Raw genomic sequence first — 21,874 nt, forward strand, 5'->3', positions numbered from 1 at the left:
CAGAACTGATTAAATCTAAAGTAAAATAAAAGGAAGGAAGTTAGATCAGCTTGTTGGCTGGCAAAAAGAGGGGTCCTCACGAAAATAGTATGTGGCTGTACATGTAGATGACCTCTTAAGACACAAACAAACATTTAGTTTATAAATCCCCCCCCCCCCCCTAGAATGCAAATTGGTCAACTATTATGAGATATTTTTCAATGTTTAAATTTTTGTTATTGATTTAATGTTACTTCAGTGAATAATGAATAGTTGCAAAACCTAGGTGTATCAATGGAACTTTATAGTGGTTATAAAGGTCACACAAATGATAATTATACTGATTTGAAACTAAACACTAAAGCTATAATGAAACTATTTCAATCAAAACTATTTATTCCTTTTATAAAAAATAATCTGAAAAACATTTTTATGTGATAAAAACATTTTAAAAACAGCAAATTAATAATATTTTTAAATAATCAACAAACAAACACCTTACTATACAAGGTTTAATGAAATATGAAGTAAAATAACATTCAAAGTACTGATTCAATAAAACTGTTCAAAACATCCTGAGCAACAATACATATCCATTCACATCCATTTGTTATTTGACAAGCAGTGACCTTACTGGTAATTTACTAGACTACAGAACTCAGACTATATTTAGCATATAAAACTGCTTGGCTAGTGTCAGTCATAATAAAATAAAACAGTCCATACAAATTATTACCCACAGATACTGACTGTTTCATTTTTCCTACATGTGTGCATAAAAATACTGTAAAAATGCACTGGGCTTCTAAGAATAAAATTATATATCAGTCGGCGCTGAATATAATACATACCACTGCTCACAGATACTAACCGTTTCATTTTTCCTACATGTGTGCATAAAAATACTGTAAAAATGCACTGGGCTTCTAAGAATAAAATTATATATCAGTCGGCGCTGAATATAATACATACCACTGCTCACAGATACTAACTGTTTAATTTTTCCTACATGTGTGCATAAAAATACTGTAAAAATGCACTGGGCTTCTAAGAATAAAATTATATATCAGTCGGCGCTGAATATAATACATACCACTGCTCACAGATACTAACTGTTTCATTTTTCCTGCATGTGTGCATAAAAATACTGTAAAAATGCACTGGGCTTCTAAGAATAAAATTATATATCAGTCGGCGCTGAATATAATACATACCACTGCTCACAGATACTAACTGTTTCATTTTTCCTGCATGTGTGCATAAAAATACTGTAAAAATGCACTGGGCTTCTAAGAATAAAATTATATATCAGTCGGCGCTGAATATAATACATACCACTGCTCACAGATACTAACTGTTTCATTTTTCCTACATGTGTGCATAAAAATATTGTAAAAATGCACTGGGCTTCTAAGAATAAAATTATATATCAGTCGGCGCTGAATATAATACATACCACTGCTCACAGATACTAACTGTTTAATTTTTCCTACATGTGTGCATAAAAATATTGTAAAAATGCACTGGGCTTCTAAGAATAAAATTATATATCAGTCGGCGCTGAATATAATACATACCACTGCTCACAGATACTAACTGTTTAATTTTTCCTACATGTGTGCATAAAAATATTGTAAAAATGCACTGGGCTTCTAAGAATAAAATTATATATCAGTCGGCGCTGAATATAATACATACCACTACCCACAGATACTAACTGTTTCATTTTTCCTACATGTGTGCATAAAAATACTGTAAAAATGCACTGGGCTTCTAAGAATAAAATTATATATCAGTCGGCGCTGAATATAATACATACCACTGCTCACAGATACTAACTGTTTAATTTTTCCTACATGTGTGCATAAAAATACTGTAAAAATGCACTGGGCTTCTAAGAATAAAATTATATATCAGTCGGCGCTGAATATAATACATACCACTGCTCACAGATACTAACTGTTTAATTTTTCCTACATGTGTGCATAAAAATACTGTAAAAATGCACTGGGCTTCTAAGAATAAAATTATATATCAGTCGGCGCTGAATATAATACATACCACTGCTCACAGATACTAACTGTTTAATTTTTCCTACATGTGTGCATAAAAATATTGTAAAAATGCACTGGGCTTCTAAGAATAAAATTATATATCAGTCGGCGCTGAATATAATACATACCACTGCTCACAGATACTAACTGTTTCATTTTTCCTACATGTGTGCATAAAAATACTGTAAAAATGCACTGGGCTTCTAAGAATAAAATTATATATCAGTCGGCGCTGAATATAATACATACCACTGCTCACAGATACTAACTGTTTCATTTTTCCTACATGTGTGCATAAAAATACTGTAAAAATGCACTGGGCTTCTAAGAATAAAATTATATATCAGTCGGCGCTGAATATAATACATACCACTGCTCACAGATACTAACTGTTTCATTTTTCCTACATGTGTGCATAAAAATACTGTAAAAATGCACTGGGCTTCTAAGAATAAAATTATATATCAGTCGGCGCTGAATATAATACATACCACTGCTCACAGATACTAACTGTTTAATTTTTCCTACATGTGTGCATAAAAATATTGTAAAAATGCACTGGGCTTCTGCTAATAATAAAATTATATATCAGTTGGCACTGAATATAATACATACCACTATCCACAGATACTAACTATTTCATTTGTCCCCCACATGTGTGCATAAAAATACAGTATTCTTTTGCCATATTTGTTAATTATTACATTGTTTTTCTTAGCCATTTATTAAATACAGCACAGTAATTCAAGTCCTGAGCTTGCTCTCACCTGGTTTTAACTTTTCGTAAAAATTGGAATTGGAAGTCTTATCATAGCCATCAATAATTTTAACTAACGTGTATTCTTTCTCGGGTTTTTTTCACGAAAAAAAAACTGCAAGAGGGAGCACTGCAATTCAGTGGAGCCAGCAAGTGTGTGTGTGTGTGTGTGTGTGTGTGTGTGTGTGGGGGGGGGGGTTCTCCCTACCAGGGTGTGGAGTTTTGGATAATTCTAAGTTAAAATGGAGCATTCTATGGCTTCCTCGGGCAAAAATTACTATCAGACAGGTTACAATTGAAGACTGTGGCCACATGTGATCCCTGATCAATCAGAATTTTATGGTTGCCAGAGAATCTGCTCCCCAGGGTAAGGGGGCGCATGGCCATGGCATGAGGGCGCTGCACACCTGTTCCCTTGTTTAAACAAATCCCTGGTAGTTACCTATGTGACTAATACATATATGAAACACATTTCAGGCTGGTTACTCTGCATAGTTTAATAACATGGACATATTGTAATAATTTCGCTATTTAATGATTTTATGGTATTCAAGAATACAACATTTTGTGGAAGGATCCCAAAGAAGATTTAACTGTTACAAAATTTCACAATCTTCACTCGTCTCATGAAATAAAAATGGTTTACAAAACATGCATGGCAGTTTTGAAAGCAAGTTAAGCTAGGATTGAGCCAGCCTAAGGCTAGCACAGTATGCTCAGACTGTACTACAGTAAACACACTTTGCAATTCGGGTATTTGAAACAGAAATTGTCATTCCAACTCAGGAGCCAATCAGTAACGGCCTTACATTTAGATGACAATTTCGGTTTCAAATACCCCAGGAAAGTGTTCTATGTTCTTTGTGTAATTAGGTGTTCATAAGCAAGGGATTTTTCCACACGACGAATTTGGATGAAATTTGTTAGCAGTTGGCTTAATATTATCCCATCAGGTCGTTTGACTGTGAAATTTTGCGTATTTTTTCCTTATTCGTAACAATCTTCCTCTTTTTTTTTTAGTTTCATGCTATATTCAAGATGGCGGCTCCCATATAGTAAATATTGATAAATTAATCAAATTTATTTTATCAATTGTACGCCAGCTGACTGTGATTTAGATCAAAAGTTTGTTTTAAACTTGCATATTTTTCTTTCACTATCTGTGAATGAATATTTTTTTTGAAATGATTACAATTTTATCAGCATGATTCAAGGTTGTTATCTCTGAATAATGTTTTCACTAATGGCCTATGGCCTATGCCTATCAAAAAATGTTGGTAGCGGAAATAAATATTTACTGGCTAAGTCACAAAGTTAATCCAACACAAACAATTTAGGTCACAATTAAATTCTAAATGCTCAAGAATAAAAACATAAATGCAGAATGAGTCATTTTATCTGCTTTATACTGTTTGTGGTGGAAGACCAGTCAGATAAGTAAAACAAGACAACTACTGTAGCGGGGGAAATGTTCATTGGGTTGAATTTCAGCGGATTTGAGGTTGCAGTGATGTTCACTTGGCAAACAATACATTCTATTGTTAAATTTAAATATTCAATGGGTTTTATTTTAGCCAATTTGAGGTTGCAGTGATATTCACTTTCTTTAAATACTCAATGGATTTTATTTCACATTTTGTGTCAGCAAAATAAGGGAAAATTGAACACAGTGATTAATTGAGCATTATGCAAACAATCTCAATAAACAGTAAATTCACAAAAAATTGTAACAAAGTACAATTTGAATTTATACTCAAATCAAAACACCACAATATTATTGTTGCATTATTTTACTACCTATACATTTTGTAACAGAATTTAAACAAAATACATTTTTAATTACCTTATCAGTTATCTCATTTTATATTTTGCTGTTATTAAAATCTTATTGTTTTTTCATTTAAATTTGAATGCAACCAAATTAGAAATGTCAATGAACGGTTGGAATAAAGCATTTTTTATCTTATCTCTCATCTATGCAGTACCACAATTTTATTGATCGTAATGTTCATTTGAACTCATAAACAATATTCAATGAACAGACCATAGATGCAAATAGATGCCGAGATTTCATTGCCAAATAGTGTCCCATTCTCTATCATCATCATGTTTATCATTCCAAATACTGTAAAAGCATTTATTTTCACTGACATTTAATCTCACTGTTGTAATAATTTCAACATATTCACTGGATTTGAAGTTCACGAAATTGCCGGTGAAACAATGAGTTGTATTGTTATTTTGCATGTTCATTTGCATTTAAGTGTTTTTTACTTATCAGCGAAAATAGCGAACCTAAAACTCAGTTAAGATTTAATGCATTTACAGTAACATGGGTTACCATGGAGAGTAAATAAAACACTATTTGAGCGGAATAAGTCTCATGACTCGCTCACTCTTAACGATATCCCAGCGGCCATTTTCTTCTAAGGTATATTGCGGGAAACTACATTTATGTTATTAATTAGATCTGTGGGTTTTTACAACCTCTGGCATTAGATTTACATAAATTTAGTGGTATGCATGATGTCAGGGTTTCAATTCCACAGAATGTGAAACAATACATTTTAAATAGATCCTACTAATTAGTAAAATTGAATTTTAAAAACTAACTTTAATAAAGAAACTTAATAATTAAGTGCGACATTAAAGAAGCATACATCCTCAGGGTTCAGCACTGACACATAAATTACAAAATAATTTAATAATGCAAGTGAATTATGAACAACTACAGAGAAGGAAGACGTGACAAAAAGGATCGAGAATGATTAAATATTTCAATCAAATTTCAATAAAGTTTCCCAGTATGTTCATGCAGTTGAAAATAGTTGTGATGAAATATTTTTTGATTACTCACAGAACGTGACAGCAGCGTGTGACATAACTAAATAATGTGGGTAATTTAATTCCAAGGATAAACAGTGAGCAATTCAATGAAGTGATTTGAGCATGGCTATCTTAACGCAATATTTTTTATTTCTTGGTTGTCTTGGTTTCCAGTAACCTTTCGCGAATTGTTTTTAGATTTGATAGAAATAACTTACTGTAAAATACTTTATTTTTAGCTGGAATTAATTTTCGGTAAAAAATACTTTTTTGATGGAATTTGTTTTGTATGGAATTTATTTTCACTGATTTTTGATGAGTTGAATGTAAAATATATGAAAAAGGTATATTCGTAGGATTTTATTTTCACTGAATCATTCCTTCAGCGAAAATTAATTCCAAGCGAAAATAAAGGATTTAACAGTATTTTCTTCATATTCACTGAACAAGTTGATAACTGGCATCAACAGCTACAGTATTAATCATCACCAAGGCTAAAACTATTTTATTCTTCACAGAAGCCAGGTTGTCTTCATCGCAGTGGGCTACTGATGGAATGCATATTTATTGACACATTAACAATCAAACTTTATTATCTGTACTCAGGAAATCATATTCAGGTCTGTTGAGCAGTTGTAAGAGCAAGCAGCCTATTGGCTGAGATAGCTCCGCTGTTAGCAATGCACATTTCAATTAAAGAACTGAAGACATCATTAGAAAATGAACAATATGAATAGTATCAAAGCAATCGGACTTACAGTTTTTAACAAGAAGTCGAAAATATCACTTTTTACCAAAAATGACAAAAATATTCACCAAAATTAGAGAATTGAAGATATCATCACGAAATATACAAATCTGAGAGAGGTCCACATGTAGTACCTATATATGTAATATCAAAGCAATCGGACTTGCGTTTTTTTCACAAGAAGTCGAAAATATCACTTTTTACCAAAAATGACAAAAATATTCACCAAAAATAGAGAATTGAAGATATCATCACGAAATGAACAAATCTGAGAGAGGTCCACATGTAGTACCTATATATGTAGTATCAAAGCAATTGGACTTGCGGTTTTTAACAAGAAGTCGAAAATATCACTTTTGACCAAAAATGACAAAAATATTCACCAAAATTAGAGAATTAAAGATATTATTACAAAATGAACAAATCTGAGAGAGGTCCACATGTAGTACCTATATATGTAATATCAAAGCATTTGCACTTGCGGTTTTTAACAAGAAGTCGAAAATATCACTTTTTACCAAAAATGACAAAAATATTCACCAAAATTAGAGAATTGAAGATATCAACATGAAATGAACAAACCTAAGAGAGGTCTACCCAAGGTACATATACACCAAGTATCAAAGCATTCAGGCTTGTAGTTTTCAAGAAGAAGTCGAAAAAGTAAAACATTGACACGGACGACGACGACGACGGACAATCACTCATATGATAAGCTCCGCTCGACAAAGTCGACAGCGGAGCTAAAAAAGTTGAGCCTCGTCGTCGTGAATTTTAAGTTAAGAGGGCATCCATTTTTAAGGCCACAATTGATATAATAGGAATAACAGAGTAAAGGAATTAATTTTATTGAGAATATCTGTATTTTTCAAAAGGCATCCTGACAAAATCGTTCTACATCAAATTACTTTAATTTGATGTCTACATGTATGTTAAAATTCAATACTTGCATTGAAATGTAATTTAAAGTTTTGTCAGTTTTTACCAACCAATGGAAAGGTGGAGAAAATTTCCAAACACAAGCTCACCAAAGGCTTTTCTGTTTTGTGTAGCTTACTCAGAATAGAATTTTTGACATGGAATATGGTTCTTTTTTCTCAAGTTTTTCTGAAAAAGCATCAGGCACGATTAATAGTCTTACTAAACTAACAAATGATGGATGATGATAGAATTGGCGAAGCCATAGATGTTTAGTATCTAAACAAGCAGCCTGTCGGCTGAGATAGCTCCGCTGTTAGCAATGCACATGGCAATTAAAGAACAGAAGATATCATTAGAAAATGAACAAGCAGCCTGTCGGCTGAGATAGCTCCGCTGTTAGCAATGCACATGGCAATTAAAGAACAGAAGATATCATTAGAAAATGAACAAATCTGAGAGAGGTCCACATGTAGTACCTATATGTATAATATATCAAAGCAATTGGACTTGCGGTTTTCAACAAGAAGTCGAAAATATCACTTTTTACCAAAAATTACAAAAATATTCATCAAAATTAGAGAATTAAAGATATCATCATGAAATGAACAAATCTGAGAGAGGTCCACATGTAGTACCTATATATGTAATATCAAAGCAATTGGACTTGCGGTTTTCAACAAGAAGGCGGAAATATCACTTTTTACCAAAAATTACAAAAATATTCACCGAAATTAGAGAATTAAAGATATCATTACAAAATGAACAAATCTGAGAGAGGTCCACATGTAGTACCTATATATGTAATATCAAAGCAATTGGACTTGCGGTTTTCAACAAGAGGTCGAAAATATCACTTTTTACCAAAAATTACAAAAATATTCATCAAAATTAGAGAATTAAAGATATCATCATGAAATGAACAAATCTGAGAGAGGTCTACCCAAGGTACATATACACCAAGTATCAAAGCATTCAGGCTTGTAGTTTTCAAGAAGAAGTCGAAAAAGTAAAACATTGACACTGACGACGACGGACAATCACTCATATGATAAGCTCCGCTCGACAAAGTCGACAGCGGAGCTAACAAATCTGAGAGAGGTCCACATGTAGTACCTATATGTATAATATATCAAAGCAATTGGACTTGCGGTTTTCAACAAGAAGTCGAAAATATCACTTTTTACCAAAAATTACAAAAATATTCATCAAAATTAGAGAATTAAAGATATCATTATGAAATGAACAAATCTGAGAGAGGTCCACATGTAGTACCTATATATGTAATATCAAAGCAATTGGACTTGCGGTTTTCAACAAGAAGTCGAAAATATCACTTTTTACCAAAAATTACAAAAATATTCACCAAAATTAGAGAATTAAAGATATCATTACAAAATGAACAAATCTGAGAGAGGTCCACATGTAGTACTTATATATGTAATATCAAAGCAATTGGACTTGCGGTTTTCAACAAGAGGTCGAAAATATCACTTTTTACCAAAAATTACAAAAATATTCACCAAAATTAGAGAATTAAAGATATCATTACAAAATGAACAAATCTGAGAGAGGTCCACATGTAGTACCTATATATGTAATATCAAAGCAATTGCACTTGCGGTTTTCAACAAGAAGTCGAAAATATCACTTTTTACTAAAAATGACAAAAATATTCACCAAAATTAGAGAATTGAAGATATCATCATGAAATGAACAAATCTGAGAGAGGTCTACCCAAGGTACATATACACCAAGTATCAAAGCATTCAGGCTTGTAGTTTTCAAGAAGAAGTCGAAAAAGTAAAACATTGACACGGACGACGACGGCGACGGACAATCACTCATATGATAAGCTCCGCTTGACAAAGTCGACAGCGGAGCTAAAAAGATGAAATGTGAACAATGTACACAGATGATACATATGTAACAGCGACTGCTTTAATTTTCACAGTAATTTGTTGTGAATCACAATAAATTGTATTACCAGAACATGGAGGATTAAATTGTTAAATTATTATAACACCACAACTGTATAAACACATGTGTGTCTATCACTATTCTATTTTTTGTTTATTTATTTGTTTGTCTGAATCCAGCATGAATAATTAAGGTAGATGCCTACTCATAATTTCTGACAAAATTGGTCAAAAATCTCATGTCAATGTTCATTAGTTTATTATGAAGCTAATGTCCAATGGTACAATGAAATAGCATTATTTTGTGTGTTACAGTTATGCTTTTTGAGAAAAGTGTTCTAAAATTTCTTGAAAATCACTATTTTTAGAACAATTCCATAGAACACAATGTTAAAGAACAATTGCATTTTTTGACAATTTTTAAAACCCAGAATTTTGAAATAATTCAGAACAACAAAAAGTACTCTATCATTAACAATATATGATTTTTTTCAGCCTATGTCACCAGGCTAGATTTTGGGATATTGCATAATATCTCCCGCCATAGGAACCTATGGTAAAAGCATTTTAATACTGTAAAGGGGTTAATTATTTACTGGGTTTTAATTTAGCTTATTTCGCTGACTGGAAAATGCGCTAAATTAAAACCCAGTGAATATGAAAAATTTTGCATTATCTAAATGATAAAACCGTGAATTTAAACCCAACTGAATATGCCTGAAATGGTAAATCAGTGAAATTTAAACCCAGTAAAAATTAGTCATTTTACAGTAGTGCCAAAATGGCCACTTTCCACTAAAATACATCCATCAATTTCTCGAAAATAAGGCTGGTGACCCCCAACTTTTTTTAGGTACAGTTTATTGCAAAATGAATAAATTCTGGGTATTTTAATTTATGAGTAGGCTTCTACCTTAAACAAATAACATAATGACTAGTGACAACATTATTAACGACATCATACTGCTACATACATGGTAGTTGAATAATTAAGAACCACAGTTACTTAATAAATTTGGAAAAATAAGTTATTATAATGAGTTAGTAAAGTGTAGTGGATGTTCCAACTATGTACATTCAAACTATGTTTATAATTAAACTATACATTTGGGACATTTATGTTTTTACAGGCATAAATGTGTATTTACCACATATGGTTGAAATGATCACTGCCTTTTGAATAAAACAAGTCTGTTTCATCATTTTAAATTCAAATTTGTCAACATTTTATGATTCACCAAACTATAATAGTTCCATAGAAACAAGTTTGATGATCCATACTTTCTGCCCTTTCAAAACCACTCAACATACATGATCATTTTTTATGGTCTACTTGTTTCCTAAAATCAATTATTTTTATTTGGAAATTGTTATTAAATTTGTGATTTCCCATGAAAACTAATCAAAAAAAGAACATGAATATTTTTTGATAGGGGGGGTGGGGGTGGTTAAGTAACAAAATTATTAATTGAGAAAAATTATTGGCAAGAGATATCATAAACTGACGATTTTATGAAGAGGTGTAAATTATTTCAAAACATTTAGAGGTACATGTAGTACTAGTAATTCTACAGAAATACATGTTGTACTTTTATCAGATAAACACAAAGTACATTTATGGATCAAACATCGTTGATTACAAGGCCTAAAGGGGTGACTTTGATTATGCAGAAGTTTATTTTATCTGGATTAATCATAATAACTCCACTAGAGCAGATTTGCATTTCATGAGGCTTTCAATTTAAAAATACATTAGGGCGAAATAATAAAAGATTCATAATAACCAGGAAAAAGTAATACATATAAATTTGTAATCTCTTTAATGGTTTATATATACATGTAGTAACCATGGACATACCTTGTATTTTAAATAGGTCTGTAGGGCAGTATATGTGATTAGTTTTTGCTGTGTTATTGTAAGCTCTTAACGACAGACTTATTAAACTGTCAAAGATTGTTATCAGTAATCTTTGAAAAACAGAGTGAAACTAAAGAAATCTTGTTCAATTTTAACTGCCAGTGTGTGTAAAGCGAAGGTGATGTTTATTTAGTCCTGGTTAATGTAGCAGTACGAGAAATATTTACTGAGTTTCAATATTTGATGTTGCAAGAGTCATTAATCAGAGATTTTATTAAACAAGGGAACAGGGGCACAGCGCCCTCATGCCATGGCCATACCCCTGGAAGCAGATTCTCTGGCAATTATCAAATTTTGATTGACCAGGGATCACATGTGGCCACACTCTTCAACTGTAACCTGTCTGATAGTAATTTTGGCCCCAAAGAAGCCATGATGGAATACTCCATTTTAACTTAGAATTATCAAAAACTCTGGTAGGGAGAACCCTACATGTATCTCCCCCACTTGGTGGCAATGCTGAATTGCAGTGCTTCCTCTTGCAATTTTTTTCTAGAAAAAACCCTGATTAAATAATCATGTTTTAAATTTACTGGTTTCTGAACATTGTGTAACTCAATTTTAATTGTGGCCGCATTGCGTAGCGGAGAGATTTTTTATAGAAAAATAAAGCGAAACATTTTATGATTCTGATTATTAAAGCTATTTCAAAGAGCAGTCATAGTGCACTGCATGTTTGAATTTTTGTGTAAGCAAACAATTATATTTTACATGTGTTTCAAAAAGGAAAGTACATGTATATTAAACCCCGGGTGCTTAATGACCACTAACCTTATATCGTGAGTTTCCTGCAAGATGCAAATTAACTAACCTACATGTACATGTAGAACTCTAGACCCTTAGTAAGAATATTGGGATTCTTTACTGAGAATGATCAGATACATGTACCTCGGGGTTCGACGGATTGGGAAGGATTCTCATTGAAATTTATCAGAGACAGTTGAGCTTGGCTTGATTTATCTAGGGTTTCTTATAAAGACTGATGGAAGGAAGTATCAAGGACTTTTAATTCAAGCTGCCATAATGAAAATGATCAGCAACATGAGAGGTTTCTTAGAAAGACTGATGAGGAGGGAAACTGATCAGGAACAGTTAATGTAAGATGCCATAATAATAATGATCAGAGACCTAAGGGGTTTCTTATAAAGACTGGTGGTGGTGGTGGTGGTTTCATTGAAACTGGTCAGACAGTTAATCTAAGCTGCCATAATAAAAATGATCAGAGACCTAAAAGGTTTCTTATAAAGACTGGTGGTGGTGGTGGTTTCATTGAAACTGGTCAGACAGTTAATCTAAGCTGCCATAATAAAAATAATCAGAGACCTAAGGGGTTTCTTATAAAGACTGGTGAGGGGTGGTATTTCCATTGAAAGTGGTCAGACAGTTAATCTAAGCTGCCATAATAAAAATGATCAGAGACCTAAGGGGTTTCTTATAAAGACTGGTGGTGGTGGTGGTGGTTTCATTGAAACTGGTCAGACAGTTAATCTAAGCTGCCATAATAAAAATGATCAGAGACCTAAGGGGTTTCTTATAAAGACTGGTGAGGGGTGGTATTTCCATTGAAACTGGTCAGACAGTTAATCTAAGCTGCCATAATAAAAATGATCAGAGACCTAAGGGGTTTCTTATAAAGACTGGTGAGGGGTGGTATTTCCATTGAAACTGGTCAGACAGTTAATCTAAGCTGCCATAATAAAAATGAACTGAGACCTAAACGGTTCTTATAAAGACTGGGGGGGGGGGGTTCCATTGAAACTTGTCAGGCAGTTAATCTAAGCTGCCATAATGATAATGATCAGAGACCTAAGGGGTTTCTTGACAAAATCTAATCAGAGCCCCTTGAGTATATTTTAAGATGGGCATGAAAATAATTCAATGGAAGAAAGAGGTAGGGATTTTCATGCAACAATAAAATCAATTTTACGAGCCATAAAAAACCTGGATAAGAGCAGAAAGACTGTATAGAAAATAAACTATAAAGTAGTGGACATAAAAGTTAACCAGAAAGCATAACATGCAATGGCCAATATGACGCACCATTGACGCACAAGGATTTTCTGTGATGTAACTAGTTGTGTTTAATAAACTGGTACACCAATGACGCATCAGAAAATTGTACACTTATACATGAATAGTTATCTTGAAAATACATCTTACTATAGTCATGGAATTTGCGTTTTTTTCTAAAACTACATTCATATTTTTTTTTATAAACCAAAAAACAAAGTAAATATGAAGGAAATAAGGAGCCACAATATTTTTATTCATGCTTCAAGTCACGCTAGTTACATTCAATTTAATTTTTTTCTTGAAGACAGATTTTTTCAGCATTCAACAAGCTGACTCAGTTTGATGTGGGGGATTCCATTTTGACTCAGGATTTCAACAAAATGTGTCCTGTTAGAGGGCACACTGGTTACATGAATAAATTTATGTCTGTGAGTCACAGAATATATTTAATACATTCTGAAAGTATTAATAAACACAGTTGTGTTGAGCCCAGAAAAAAAAAATGAAAAATTTAAATAAAAGCACACATTTTTACAAAAAAAAAAAAAAAAAAAAGCATTAATCAATCTTGGATAACATCTGGGCCTTACGTCAGAATAATTGTCAATATTGCATTAAATGTTTATGGCGAATTCAATAATTTCAATTTATCTGTAAAAACATCAAAGTATCTAAGACAAGTCTTTAGGCATGAAAACCATACAAATATATTATATATTAAGTACAGACATCAATAAAACAGTCTGACTCATTAAAATGAGAAAGAAAGCATCATAGACCTTGACCTTATGACTACAATGGCTATGTAACAAAAAGATGTTGTTTCCAATTTGAGATCAATAAGTTTTTAAATTAAAAAGAACTTTGGAATAATAAAAGTGTGATTAAAAATAGCACTGTACAAATATTAAAGCTGCATATCAATTTAAATAATTCCCATGTAGATTAAGATTAATAATTTTGTTTTATTTGTATTTGGATTTAGGAATGGGTTTGGTGTTAGTGGAGCTCCAACTATTGTATACTCCCACCAAGATTAAACTAACTGTCCCACAGCTAGTCAGAAAACTAAACCACTTCAAAGATGTGACCTTGAAAAATTAACAATCAAGTATGAAAAAACATTACCATACCTGAAAAATTGTACTGTGGTGGTGGTAACAAAGGTGGGGGATAAGATGGCCGGTACACAGGGTAATATTCAAACTCCAACATCCTCATACGTGAAAAATCAGGAATATTCACAGTTTTCAAAGTCCAAAAATCGTAACAGAGAGAAATCCTTTCTTAGCTCTGCACTCTTTGATAGCTAGACAATAACTGGGCGAATTACTACGTAAGCTAATAAAAGTGCCCCCAGTTTCCTGTTAATATTATATGAAAGGCCCATGAAAGAATTTGAGGGCATTGACCAGCGGGGCAGTGAACCCAAGACTTATGAAAACAGGAAGTCCATGTCAGTGGTAGCCTGAGAGAATGTAAACAGTAAGGTATTTTTTCTGGCATGAAAACACAAACAAATTACATTTTTCCCTGCAATTTGATCTCTGTACATCCATTGATACATGTATTTGCATAATTTAAAGTGTGAGAAACTTTCGCTTTGTATTATTTTTAAAAACTGAAGATTCATAAGGTTTACATTGTACATGCACATGTAGGAGTGCGTGGGAACTCAGAGCCAGACATTGGATTCATACTGTTTTTTCTGTAATTTTATCTCTGCACATCCTAGAATAATTCACAGCATCCATCATTTTTAAAACTGGAGATTCTCTCATTTATAGATAGATGTGGGCACTCTGAGATAAACATTGGATTCACACTATTTTTTTTTTTGTAATTTTATCTTCACACATCCTTACTAGCATAATTCTTTGGGTGGGAAAATCTCTATTATTTCAAATACGAGAGATTCCCTCATTGAAGACAGGTTCATTAACCGCTCAAACACTTAAATATTTTGTTCATTTTTCAGACAATCTTGGATTGACACTGTCAAAATTACAGTCTTTTCATAGTTTTATTGCAACACGCTAAATAAATATATAAATATATATTTCATTTTTTTAAATGGGCAATGTTACTGATCTTAAGTTAGTTAAAGAGTGGTCATCGCACCATGTATGTGCAAGATACTGGTTTCATGATAAACAAAGATGGCGATCTTGACTGTTGTGCAGACCAAGGAGTACAAACTGAGAGGTTACCAAGCTTTAAATTAGATATTTTTTAGGTGATTGGAAGGTATCAAAGTCACCAGCGGTAAGTAGTGCAAGTTGTGCCCAGCTCAAACCTCATACTGATTCCCATTAGAAGAGCACATTGGATTGTGGGTAAACCAATGTTTATCGGCATAAATGTTACACATGCGTGACAACCATCGCCCTTTAAGTTTGATGAGTTTCATTAAACATACATGTAGGTGGTGTGTTTATCAACAAAAAAAGGCACCACAATAGCATTTAGAGATGGTAATTAATCACCATGACATATTAAAAGTGACACAGGATGTCACACCCAAATGTCTGTCAACACATAAATGTTTATAATGATACACTAATTGCCTTAAGTGACATACAGGACTGTCATCAGAACTGGGCATGTGCATATCATTCTGTTGGTGTTGTCATGAAGGCGCAACAATGTCATATAAATCATTATCGTCTGATAAAATCTAATGAAATGTTGGCAGAGATGACTAACTTAGACATTTTTAGACATTATTAGACGATATTATCAATATTATTGCCCCAATAGTTACCCAAAGAGAGATGTCTAACTTAGACATTATTAGACGATAATATCGATAATACATGTATCCGAGAAAAACAACTGTCCGAATAGTTGCCCAGATAGACCTGTCTAATTTAGTCATTTTTAGACGATAATATCGGATAACGTTAAAAAGTGCAATGTCGCGCCTTCCTCTGTGTTTTGTATCCTTAATAAGTACAGACAAACCTAGGTATACAGACCACTCAAAGGACATCATTTAAATGGTTTTTATTGACAGGTCGTTTTTTTTTTTATAGAGGTTATTTTTTTTTTTTTTTTATGAATTACCAATTCATACATTTGACATGATGTGGCAACAAAAACACATTTATTTGAACAAAATCAAAATTAAATAAGTTTGATTTTAATTAAAAATTAACATAATGCTAATTATTATTTTAATCTATAAATGAAGGTGAATCTGCAAAAATATTGCTGAAAGGGTGTTTATGCAAGATAGATGGTTTTTATACAGAAGTTAATCATATGTTACAATGTATGCTTTGGAACTGCCTAAAAGTGGTCACTAAATGTATAAGCATAGAGGTGTTCAATAAAACAGGTTTGCATCTGGCACATGAATTATGTAGTTCATTCAAATGTAAATAAGGTAGTAACAATAAACATAACTCATGGTCGTAACTAACGCTTCATCCTCACAACAAGCCTCAGACATATAAATGATGACATCATGCAGTCCTACTTGAGCAAAGTAGAAACATCATGACGTTTTTAATTAGCCAGATCATATATGAAGCCAGACACACAATGAACAGCAGGAAGGGTTTCATTAAGACCAGTTAAATACACTTTCATGAAGTCTTTAAAATAGATTTGTTATTGCTATTCAAGGTCTTGTAAAATCAAAAATAAAGGTCACAAATAAAAAAATTTCCAGATAAACATGATTATTTTATGTGGATTGTGGAGTTATTACACATGGAACTCTATAAGGGAAAAAGTAAAACATGTGACATACATGTAAAACTATATTGAAAATAAATAAACAAACTGCCTGTCAGCTCTGCTGTATAGTTGAAAATACCAAAAATATTCACTAAAATACCAAAAACATTCACTGAAATTAAAAATTAATTAAACTTATTGCCAACCACGGTGTCAACATGTACTTATAAAATATTAAAAGCAATTGGGCTAGCCATTTCAAGAAGAAGTGAAAAAATAGTACTTCTTACAAAAATGGAAGAAAATATTCACCAAATTAGAGATTTTAAAGATACTAGTACATTTGTATCATCATGAACTGAACAAATCTAAGTGAGGTCCACCCAAGGTACATATATGGCAAGTATCAAAACAAGTAGACATGATGTTTTTAAGAAGAGGTTGTAAATGTAAAGTTGGTGGATGACAATTAGTAATATGAACAGCTCTGCTCTTCGTTGACATCCACTTCAAACCCATCCATGTTTGTAAAAGAGTATTGATCAACGTTAAAGCAAAAAATAGCAAAAACTTGAGATGTGCTGTTGAGGCAAAGCCTATAATATATACAACATGGAAACAAACAAGCTGCTCTTTGATTGGTCTGATTGTTAGCAGTGGGGGTTAGATAGCCAATCAGACACAACCTTATATGTAGTTTTGCATAGAGCTACGATATGTACACTTATATTAGCACACCTTTCCCATCCATTCATCCATGCAGAGTTTGTATTCATGGTTGCGATCCGTAGGGCCTAATTAAGCTATTGCACTGATCACTCAAACTCTAAAACCCAGTGAAAATTCAAACTTGTACTTCAAGACAATACCGGTAATTTATCAAGACTAGAAGTACCCGGTAGTACCAGGGTTAGAACTTCACAGAGGCATCAGAGCCATTTGTCTTAATGCCCAAGAAGTGTTTGCCTTGGTACCTTTCAATTTTTCTCTCTATTACTTATACATTGTACATGTACAAGTATATATATACATGTATCCTACATATATGTATATGCTAAAGCCATTTTATAAATTTGCCTTAATGGGTGGGTGCACTTTCAACTCTGAAGCCATGACGTCAACAAGTTTGACTTGGTATCCTTCAATATTCTCTATATTATTCCGATATGTACATGTATATGCAAAGGCAATTTTATAAAATTTGCCCTTCGAAATTGGAACCTTCTAAACTGTGAAGTTCAAGTCTGTAAGTACATTATTAAATTGAAATTTGTGATTCTCATAGCCACACATAGCAAGCCTAGTGATTCATGGGTACAAGTTGCATGCAAACAAAGAAGGGCCATTAATTATACCTAAACCGGATACAGTGTGATGAACTATGACACTTACCGTACTCAATAAAGTAGGGTACATGTGTTATGCTTCTCACACATGACTCCCATACCATCAATATCTTTAAATTAACGGATGCTGAATGGTGATTCAGTAACACAGTTTGGGGTTCTATGGCTGCTTAGCTATATGTACAGTGCCTGGATGATTTTTGGATTTTTTTTGAGTGAACCAAATTAGTACCGGAAAATGTGATAATTGAGAACAGAAAATATAGAATGGCAAACATCCCACTTACATTTATAATGTATTTTTTACTAATTCATCTTAAGATATTTAGCAAATTTTGAAAAAAATCTCCATTTACTGTAAAATATTTTAGATGGAATTAATTTTCGCTGAAAAGACATTTTTGGTGCTTTGTATATAATTTATTTTCACTGATTTTTGACAAGTTAAATGTGAAATATAGGAAAAAGGGTAATTCACTGGATTTTATTTTCACAGAATCATTCCTTCAGCAAAAATAAATTCCAAGCTAAAATAAAGTATTTTACAGTACTACATTTACTAATGACAGTGAGAGCATCGAGTGCATTGGGTGGGGTGGGAGGCTGTGGTGATTGACATTGATACAATCGTACTCTTTCAGTCAGCAGGAATCAGTTTTAGTCAGATATTCTATCATTCACAATTCTGTACCACATGTTGATTCATCCAAGTGTTTTCAAAGATTACATAATGTTTGTAAATTACGGATGGTGTATTCAACTTCAAATACAAAGAGTTCCACGAATGACTGGTTACAAAATGTCATTTGCAACAAACCTCATCGTTCTAATTAATAGGCATTCTGTAAGTACTGGTGTACATGATTTTAACAATCTGACTGAAACCAACCAATTACAGCATGCTTTACTAAAAATGATCAAAATCACTTTAGAAAATGGCTTGTAACACGCATTCTTATTGGCTGTTGATCCTGTGAGACATGAACATAATTTGCATATGTACAGTACATGTAGTGAGACACCCATATTAAAAGCAACCACAGACAGTACCAACAGGTTTTAATCAGATTGTGCAAGCCACAGTAAAATATTAACTGTCTCAATATTTGGCAATATCTATGACAAGAAATGACAATAATACTATTATATGTTAAGGAAATACTGACAGTAGGTGGAATGGAATGTGTAACAGCACTGTCATTTGATGAGACTAGTCCAGATGGTGTCTCATAATTCAGGGTAAACAGGAAATCAAGTCTCCCTATGTGTTTATCAATTCACAATATGGCTGCCTGTAAATATTGTACCGGTACAGTGGTTCTTCACCTCAAAATGTTGAACATAGCAGATCAAAAGTTGAAATAGCATATCCAACTGTATTCATACATGAATCATATATGGGAAATTTATAAGTCCCAAAAATCAACAGATACAATTGAGAAAACAATCCACAAGAAACAAAACAAGCTGCCTTTTGGCTGAGATAGCTCTGCTGTTAGTAATGCACGTTCTAATTAAAGAACTGAAGAAATGATTAGAAAATGAACAAATCTGAGAGATGCTTAACTGTAGTACATGTACCTATATGTATAATATCAAAGCAACCGGACTTGCGGTTTTCAACAAGAATTCGAAAATATCCCTTTTTTACTAAAAATGACAAAAATATTCATCAAAATTAGAAAATTGAAGATATCATCATGAAATAAACGAATCTGAGAGAGGTCTGCCCAAAGCAATATCAAAATATCAATATCAAAGCAATAAGGCTTGTAGTAGCCGACAGACGCTGGACAATCACTCATATGATAAGCTCTGCTCGACTAAGTCAACAGCAGAGCTAATTATAACAAAATTACATTATTTACTTTATTAATCATCCAATGCCTGATATACTGTAAAAGATAGAGGAATATAATAGACAGGCAGATTATTATTAGCTGTATTTGGCAGTTACTTCAATTCCAAGCACTGGTATTACATTCATTTCTTTTCCTAATCCCCAGTTATTTCATAGGTGGGCCAAGCAGAAATTTTACTCAACACTTATGGCAAAAATTCTTTATCAGAATTAGTGAGCAAAATTGTGCTGACTGAATTTTGCTCACCATTACAGGGGTGGGGGTGTAAGTAAATAGTGAGGAAAATTATGCTTGTCAGCAGATAAAAAACCCTTGCTATGAAAGCTCATCAAAATTTGCTTTTGAAACAGAAAAGGATAACACTTCAAACTAAATGGAGATGGGCAGAAGAGTTAGCTAGTATTTAATATCAGAGAGTTCTATAAAACATAGTATTGAAATACATATAATGCTACATGTATAAAGAAAGTGTAAACAAAAAGTCTCAGGTATAAGCAACAATGAAAGATTGCCCTCCACTTTTAAATTGTCATCCCTAAATTTTTTCAAAGGAAACAGTTTATGACAAGGCTTCAGATTTGGTAAGCAACATTTTTCTCACCAATTTTCACAATTATCTACCGTTGAAATAGTATTAGCTAGAATCTAGCTAATACTATATAATAACCCTGATCCTGAAAACCTGTGACATGCAAAATCAAGTCAATCTCCAGATCTTATAACTCAACAACACCATGCACCTCGAGCTGCCAAATCCATACCCAGAACCTGCTAAATTGCTGAAAACCATTGCCTCAAACATTCGATAAAAAAAAAAAAAATTTCTCATCTTCAGGAAAATTGAAAAAATGATGTGCGGTTTGAATCTTTTATATTAAAATTATTCAATACCACAACAGAATCAATGCATTAAATGGCAGACATTGTGTAAATATTGATGTTACATATTACAACAGAGAAGACAGTACAGCACACATACAAAATTTATATGATTTCTACAGAATATTTGTCGCACTAGCATTATTATTGCTTCATCAAGGATGAAACTAACATTTGGAAGACCAGTAGCTTATTGTACATATAATATTGTCTGCCAAAACAGATACATATATTGAGTCACTAGCAGAAACAGCTTATTGATTATTACACTATAGCATTATCAATTTCAGTGGATTTTAAGACGTCATTGCAGCAGATTATTCGTGATAATAAATCCCATTATTGAGCATCAAGGCCCTGTGCCATGGATATGAATATAATTTTGTTTTCGAAAACAAATAAAGGAGAAACTATTGAAAAAGAAGAGAAGTTGATGGATAACAACCATTTAACACTAAAATCGGCAAAAAGGTCTGTTACGCATAACAGCGGATTTCAATATCGAAATCAGACAATTTTGTGAGGCTATCGTCGTCTGCTCAGTGTGCTAAAACAAGTTCGGTAGAAGCGTTCCATCCAGTACGCGTGCTCAAGCACACTTTGTGCTCCATATATGTACTCGGTTCACGCCTCGTACATATATGTCGCACTAAGTGAGCTTTCGTCCATTATGAGTTGGCGGGTCAGTCATTATTGATTAAGTAACTGAATATTGCACCACCCAATGATAAGAGCATACAATGATTAACCAGACATTACCTATTCACACCTAATTAATAGGCCTTGCCTTTTGAAAATGGCTAGAGCGTTTTGCATGTGTAAAATCAAGAAAAAAATCAAAGAAAGCTTAGAAAGAACTCCTGTGTGCTGAGAGTATTGGAGACACATTAAAAATTAATTCAAAATTACTTGAATTTGATATATTGAATGGAAATGCAGAAAACTAATTATGCAAATAAGGTAACTAATAT

General features: G+C 32.8%; 1 protein-coding gene across 1 annotated transcript in view; it reads right to left on the minus strand.

Annotated features, from left to right (window-relative positions):
* The window catches only part of LOC100313647 (liver X-like nuclear receptor), a 56,273-nt gene that overhangs the window by 8,938 nt on the left and 25,461 nt on the right, over positions 1–21,874 (minus strand).

This window comes from Saccoglossus kowalevskii, chromosome 12 (assembly GCF_978046115.1).
Source record: "Saccoglossus kowalevskii chromosome 12, keSacKowa6.1, whole genome shotgun sequence".
NCBI lineage: Eukaryota > Metazoa > Hemichordata > Enteropneusta > Harrimaniidae > Saccoglossus > Saccoglossus kowalevskii.